The 8,317-nt window shown below is 38.6% G+C and overlaps 1 long non-coding RNA gene across 1 annotated transcript; it reads right to left on the minus strand.

Moving 5' to 3' along the window:
* Positions 1-3,253: 3,253 nt before the first annotated feature.
* LOC140324989 (uncharacterized) lies at positions 3,254-4,606 on the minus strand. The gene is made up of 3 exons (XR_011919612.1): positions 4,551-4,606; positions 4,211-4,313; positions 3,254-3,648 (listed from the first exon to the last, which is right to left on the minus strand). It is a non-coding gene; the product is annotated as an uncharacterized lncRNA (long non-coding RNA).
* Positions 4,607-8,317: the final 3,711 nt, after the last annotated feature.

The raw sequence follows: 8,317 nt of genomic DNA on the forward strand, positions 1-8,317 counted from the left end.
CAAAATTGACCTTTCATTTTTTAATAAAGACTTGTGTTCTAAATCTGCAAGGTGTTTTAATATATATTTAGAAGTTCTAGTAGCAAGATCTACTTGCTTGACTTCCCACCTCAATTTCATGGTGCGTAACTCCTTCCACTGCAGCAAGAATAGTCTCAGTCCTCCCAAAGAATAGGAGTTGCCTTCACTCTGCCTAAAAAAAACAAAAAACTGATTCTCATTCCATTGACTGCATCCTCCAACTTCTAACAGGTAGACGAAGGTCTTCATTAAATACCTACAATGGGTGGGCCATGCTGGGAGCTCTGACCCAAATACCTGCTAGGTTTCCAGTAAGGTATGAACTCCTTGGTTAATTCTTGGCTTTCAGTAGACCTGACCATTTGAATCCTAATCTTGAAGCAAGGTGCTTTTATTGGGCAACAGAGCAAATGTGATCTAAATGAAAAGACTCTAAGATCCCACACATGCAGCAAGAGAGCAGTCTCCTGGTTCTTATGATGTAATATTGTCTGTAGCATAATGTTTCTAATTGCATTCAATGGAAAAGCTGTTGTTGAGGAAAGTCTTTACTGCATACTATAGCACAAATAACTGTACACGGAGCTGATTGTGGTATATTGGGTATGTTGTGCCACACAAGGAACATTTTGGCTGTAATCTTATTAAAGGAATACAAATATATTTTATTCAAACACTCAAAGTGTATGTCTGTCTTTATTTTTCATTGTGCATCTTTGTTTATATTATTATGTGAGTGAAGATAAACTGATCAGCCAAGACATTAAAACGCCTACCTAATGTTATGTAGGGACCCCCCTTCCCCCAACATAAAGCCATGGACTCCACAAGGCCTTCCTGTGTTATCTGGCATAAAGACTTTGGCAGCAGTATTCTTCCACATTCTTTTCATAGTGCATACTGCCATCCATTTCCCAGGGGAATAATGAACACACATCCAGACATGCACAATTTAAAGTAAAATTAACAGTTATTCATTTTACTATGGTCCAGTTCTGATTCATGTGCTCATTGTAGGCTTTTTATGCTGTGGTCAGAAATGAGCATCTGTACCCTGATGCTACATAAAGCACCGCACTGTGTGTTTTAAAACTGAAGCACAGCTCTGTTTCCAGCCTCCTGGCCCATCTTTTAATCAGCCATCAGGGGCTTTTAGTCAGGTGCAACTCCTAGGGCTCTATTTATAAAAGAGGGAATCAGACATTCTCTTATGGGAATCTTCCAGGTCCATATGTTTCTATTGCAGTAATCGTTTGAGGGAATGTCAGATTCCCGGTTTCTTAAATAGGGCCCCTAAAGTGGAATGTTGGCCAGGGTGTCAACCCACTTTCTTCCTGATCAGATTCCCAGTAATATATATATATATATATATATATATATATATATATATATATATATATATATATATACACCAACATACACACACAAACATTTATTTTAGTGTCATTGTACACACATTTATAGTAAATCCTCTCCCAGGACGTTTCTATGCTCCTAAGCCCTGGCATTGCTAGAATGTAAAAGAGAACAAAATAGAAAAGTAGGGAAAAAATATCCACACTTCCTGCTCCATCATCCCCCTAACCAATCACAGAGGACTTTGTGTTCTTGTGTTCAGTGACAGGACACAAGGAGCAGACATAGAGGTACCGGTAGAAGGAGCTTCAAGGAGATAGAAGAGGTAAGTGTAATGGTCCTCCTGGGAGGTATGTGACTAAGATTTGCACCAGGAATTGGGGGTATCTGTCATTGTGGGGTCTTACACTTGAGGGTCAGTTGCTGGAAAGTCTGCCTGGGGGTTTGCCACTGAGGACTGCACACAGGGATTTGGGGTGTCTGTCATTGTGATCTTTACTGGAGGTCTTTTACTGTACTTTTAACCATCCCTATTAAGTTATATGAAGCCATGCGCACAATTTGTCACCAGGTAAAATTAAGGGGTCTGGTCAGCCAGCAGGTGGAGCAAGGTGCAAGTGGGGTGTCAGACTATTTGCACCTTTTGCTGGGTAGCCCAGACCATCAACTTTCCTTTTGCAATGCTGGAACATTTTAGACATGTAGGAGGGGGAGCCCTGGAGGTTGTGATGGTCCATATGTATCGATGAAAGTGAGCAAAAAGACCTTGTTAGACATTTGCTTACATGAACAGACACTCTGTTAGATTATTGTACCCCCTGCCCCTCACTCTGCTGACATATTTTGGACTTTTTTCAATGTCCATGGTCACCAGTACAAATAGAGAATTTGTCTACCTGAAAGGATTAGAGAGCAAAAAAAACTTGAGTCTTAACTTCCCCCTTTTTTCCCCCAAAATGTTTTACCTTTACATATTTAAAGAAAAAGCATAGAGGCTCTCACTTCCAAACTCCTGGAAAATGTCAGTTGTCTGGATTTTTCTTCACTCTGTGGTTCAAGCAATAGTTGCCAAGCTAAGCATCAAAGCTTTTGAAAGCATAGAAAAAAATACTGTGTGTATTGCCTTCCTCTGGATCAACTATGTCTATAGGGTTTTTATCTGGGATATGATTATTTCCCTAGTGGTTGAACTTGATGGACTTATGGCTTTTTTCAACCCGACTATGTACCTATGAATTTGTAGGCCTTGTTATCTGGCATTTCCTTGTAAATAAAAATAATGCTTTTTGTAATGGAGAGTTATTAAATTTTACAGCACTGTCCACATTACGTAGCATCTAGTGTATTACTAGTTCTCCAAAAGATCAAATTAAAGGCAGAACTAAATCCTGTACAGTTGAGGATGGTGCTATCTTATCCTCTGCTGAAGTTAAATCCTGTCCTGTAGACTCAAAAGAAAGTGAGGAAAATCCCAGTTTAGACATTTATACTTGAATAGGAAGATTTCCCTGTTATTCAGACAACTTAACTTTAAAAGAATCCTCACTTTACATGCCAGTGTAAATAGTACCCAGGACAAAGATTTGCTCTATTGTGTGTTTTTTTTGGATACTCTGGTATCATCAGATATCACAAAAGGTCCACTTATAATATTCAGGATATATAGTGCTACATACATATGCTACGAGTATATCTATGGAAGTGATCTGTCACCCCTAGAACAGGAAATGTGATTGCAGAACAGATTCTGATCCTTATTTCTTCAACATAGGTAAAGGTGATTTGTAGCTCGCAGAGGAACATTGGACAGAACTGATATGCTTGTTTTGTATAATACTGCATAGTGCACAAGACACAGGACATCATTTAATTTATGGCAGGACTCGCAGGTATATTTGCAGTTATCAAACAGATATATAAAAAAAACTTAATTGTATGTTCAACAGATCAAAATGGGAGCAAATAAGAGGTTATTTGATAGAATTTATATACAGTTTAACATTACAGTAGGATTTTGGTATTACAATTTATTTTTTTTGTTTGGTCATGTTGTGTAGAAACCAGTTGTAGACATAAAGATGACTAAAAAGGCTCTACGCCATCATCTGCTATACAAGCACCCAAATGCTGTATCACAATGGTCCATACAGGTCACTCTAGTTCGGAAATCAATCTGGTGCCTGTTTTGTGGGTCACCTGTACAAGGTGTTGTCATATATTGATTGACATCCTGGACTTCCTAGGGCATCCATGTTGATCACTGATGTTTGACTATAAAATGGGTGAAGAGATATTAAAACACAACTCTGCAGTGGTTTACAGAAAGCCGATATGAATACAAGTTTCTAAAAGTAATTTTAGATTAACTTGGTCCTGCAACCAACACGGTTCCTTTTGGCTAATTTTTATACTAGTCCCAATGTGATCTCTACTAATATTTCTGAACCATAGATGGAGAAATATGTTTCAGAGCCAATATAGAAAAAAATTCTCAGTACTTTAGCTTTGCCCCCCAAAATTTACTCACTATATTTATGCTGCTTCTACCATTGCTGGTAATTCATGTCAATTTTCCAACATTTTTTTTTTTAACTATCACACCTCTTATACTAAATATTTATCACTCATAACCCTCTGACTGTTTGCTTTCCAAAACCTTTCAGTGCCGCATAATTCATATCACATTATGTGATTCTATAATAATCACATTATATTTCATGGTCACATCTATGTAACGAGTAATTAATCCACAATGATATCTTTCTTCTTAGTATAATTTGTGTGGCTCCCACCAGTAAAAGCCCCAGAAGAAGTATAAAACAGAATTACTTACATCTGTATAGGACCAGTGTAATCAGGAGGGTGAAAACTACCAAAGCGATAACAACACAACCTTTTACTATGTTAGCAATTTGTATCTGTAAGTGTTCATGTTCCTGAAAAAATAAGGAATATTTAATGTAATATTGACAATATGTATTGTCAATATACATTCCTCTGAGCTTGCAGCACAGTAAATACTTTGCTAATTGATTGTATGTATTCCTACATATGCCTTGTTAAGTATTATCAGTATATATTCAGTAAATATTCAATCGTCTGTCTCTATGTATTAGAATGTATGTACTGCAAACACAGGGGTAGGACATTACTATAAAAATGTGCATTGTTACCTCTGTAATTTTCGCTGCAGGAAAAGTTGTAAAAGTGCTGGATGTACTGTCACCTGCAAGTAAAAAATAAAAAAAAGGTAATCTAAATTGATACAATTATCATAAAAAATCCTAACCCTACCAACCTTTCTGAAAATGAGATTCTTTTTTCTTTCTACAGAAATTCCACCAAATAATGAGCAATATTTAGATATAGCATTTACACAATATTGTCTAGTGAATTCACCAGTGGAGCTGAATGAATGTGTCTCTATTTGGTTCTATAGCTGTTTGGCAGGATCACTAGATTTTCAGATTCAGGACAAACCCCAATATAAACCTAAACACTATTAAAGTCAATGGAAAACACACTTATGCAGAGGTTGGACTAAGTCATCACTTTTCAAGTCCAAGTCGAGGCCCAAGTCAGCAAGAATTCTTCCACCTCGAGCCCCAAGTCATGTCACTTCACTTATCCCTATTTGTCTCCATAGAAAGAGCTCTGATCCTGTTCTTGAGCACAGGATAGCTTTCTTTTTCCACGGATTTTTCCTCTGATAGCTGAAGGGGAAGGGAGGAAGGCAGCGAGGCTTTTGTAACACAGCCCCCCCTTCAGCTGTCAGAGGAAAAAACTCAGAATGCAAGAAAGGTGGGGAGGAAGGCGAAGTTACAGAAGACTCACTGCCTTCCTCCCTTCCCCTTTAGCTGTCAGCAGGGAAAGCAAGTCATAAGTCAAGTTGAAAGTCGCTGGGGAAAACCCTGAGTGAAGTTGCAAGTCGTTCATCAGGTGACTTAAGGAGGACTCAAGTCCAAGGAGTCCAAGTCATGAGACTCAAGTTTCAACCTCTGCACTTATGGTCCCAGGAGAATCATTATGGGAGGACTAACAAATGTCTCAGGATTATTATATTATCCAGACCAGGGGTCAGCAACCCGTGGCTCCCTTCCCTATTTATCGCAGCCTGAGGAGTAAGGGGACACACGCAATGCAAATGGAGGAGAGGGATTTTCATTCAGGGGCGTTCCTGGTGGGGGGCAGAGCCATCAGTGTGACAGAGTGCTTTGCTGATAGGAGTCCTGTGTTCCTGAGTGCTTACACGTGGGACATGGGACTAGATGCAAATGCAGCTGCTCATTGAGTGATTCACAGCTAACATTGAACCAAGAAAAAAGAAGTAAAGTAAGCTTAAAAGCAAGTTATATCAACTAATGATGCATAGTTTATTAGAATAATATATTAGTAACTAATCATAAATTACTCATCTGATAAATTATTATTATTATACACAGTATTTATATAGCACCATCATATTACGCAGCACTGTACAAAGTCCATAGTCATGTCACTAACTGTCCCTCAGTGGGGCTCACAATCTAATGTCCCTACCAAAGTCAAGTGTCATTAATGTAGTCTAAGGTCAATTTTTTTGGGGAAGCCAATTAACCCAACTGCATGTTTTTGGAATGTGGGAGAAAACTGGAGTACCCGAAGGAAACCCACGCAGACAGGCGGAGAACCTGCAAACTCGATGCAGATATGTCCTGACCTGTGCTGCAAAGGCCAGAGTGCTAACCACTGAGCCATTGATCTTGGGATAATGAATCATGATAAACATACATTTAAATAAATAAATATATTATTATATGAATTAGAATAATTTGATCATGATCACAGTGGATTTTTTAAAAGAAACATTATCTTTTAAACAAAATTAGTATTTTCTTGTCATTTAAGTATATTATTGCACAAAGCACCTATTAAAGTCCCATTCCAGGACAAAAATGCATTGAACCTGTTCTAATAACGGGTATTTATTCATTTAATTTTTATTTATATATTATATTATTTTTGTTGAAAAGTTATCTTGGAGTTTAAGGTAATACTTTAAAACAACTGAATTAAAAAAAGTTTTTATAATTTGTCATGTACAATATGTGTCACATCCACGTCTATAACCCTCACCTTTACCTGCAGGCGGTAAGTGTGCAACCCCCATGGTAAGCTAACCATGAATACATCCCAAAAAAGAAAAATCTCAGAAGAAAATAGAGAGTTTAATTCTGCACGGACAGATTCCTTTTCCTTCACTGCCAATGATGCTGGCTTACCTGCTTGATTTTTGGCAAGAAATTAGCAAACAACAAAAAAAATGTAACGTTGAAAGGCATTTTCAAAACAAGTACTCAGCATTTTCTGAAAAGTACCCAACTGAGGATAGGCGAAAAAGAGACATTTCAGAACTAAAACGTAAAGTTGAGCAGAGCAAACATACTTTCAAGAAGTGGATTAACTCTCCAAACTCAACTACAGCTTCTAGTTTTGTCGCAGCTCATGAGATCGTAATGAGGGGGAAGCCATTCACAGATGGAGAATACATGAAAGAATCGTTCATAAAAATATCAGAGCATCTATTCTCCGAATTCAAAAACAGAAAGGAAACTATTCAGAAAATGAAAGAATCGACTCCTTCTGCAAAGACCGTCAAGGACAGGACCATTAAAATTGCAACAAACATCACCAGTAAGCAAGTTGATGACATCAATTCAGCTCAAGCATATTCAATTGCCTGTGATGAATCAAGTAGAGTAAAAACGTAAGTAAAAACGATATTGAGCAGACAGCACTGTTATGCAGATATTTGAATTCTGATCACAGTGCTTTCAGTTTCTGAAAACTCATAACAAGCGCGGGGCCAGGACGCGGACAGGACATACAGACAAGCCAAAGGAATAAACACAACTAACCTGGTGTCGGTGGCTACTGATGGTGCTCCCAGTATGAGAGGAGCACAAAAGGGCTTTGTGAATTTACTTCAAAAGTCTCTGTGGAAGTAATGAACCTCGTTATTAAGAGAGTGAACAAAATTTTTGCAAACTGGCTAAACCACCAACAGTTTTGTTCGTTGTTAGATGAAGTCGAGAGCGCATATTCGGGTCTCCTGCTGCACAAAATGGCTGGCAAGGGGAGACGTGCTGAAACGGTTCTCTGCTTGTCTAGAACATGTGAAAACTTTGGAAAGCAAAGACCTCATCTATCCTGAACTGGGAGACCTTGATTGGCTGGAAAAGTTTTGTTTCATGGGGTATATGACAAGTCACTTAAACATGAGGAAATAAAATCTGCAGGGAAAGGGAAGCACGACTCTGCAGTTGCTGGAGGATGTTCTGGCGTTTTGAGTGCAAAATGACAGTGTTTGCCAGATATGTACAGAGAGGTACACTCTCTCATTTCCCCTCTCTGAGGGAGTTCAAAGAAAAGAACAATTACATAAATTGTGATTATTTACACCGTGCAATTATGGCAATGCAAGCTGAATTTGGAGAAACATTCAGTAAGTTCAGTAAGGAAAAAAACACTCTGTTCTTCCCTGTCACACCACTGGACATCGACCCGTCCCTGCTGAACATATCTGCATTCACAGGGATAAGTCAGCCTGATCCTGAATCTGAACTGGCCGACATAGCGGATAAAGACTTATGGGTGTCCAAGTTCAAAAGCCTGACTGCAGATCTCGAAGAAGTTGCCCGTCAGAAGGCCACTCTTGCTAAAGAGCACAAATGGAATTATATTGAAAACCTCCCCAAACCCGGGATGTTTTTGAAACATGAAGTGACATTCTCGACATGTATATGAACATGAAAAAGTATACATTTAGAGTCCTGTCCATCCTTTGCTCAACATACTTATGCAAGCAAGTTTTCTCGAGCATGAACTTCAAGTCCAAATATCGCACCCGCCTCACAAATGAGAGCCTGCAGTCCTGTTTGAAGATCAAAGTCACATCTTA

This window comes from Pyxicephalus adspersus, chromosome 2 (assembly GCF_032062135.1).
Source record: "Pyxicephalus adspersus chromosome 2, UCB_Pads_2.0, whole genome shotgun sequence".
NCBI classification, from domain to species: Eukaryota; Metazoa; Chordata; class Amphibia; order Anura; family Pyxicephalidae; genus Pyxicephalus; species Pyxicephalus adspersus.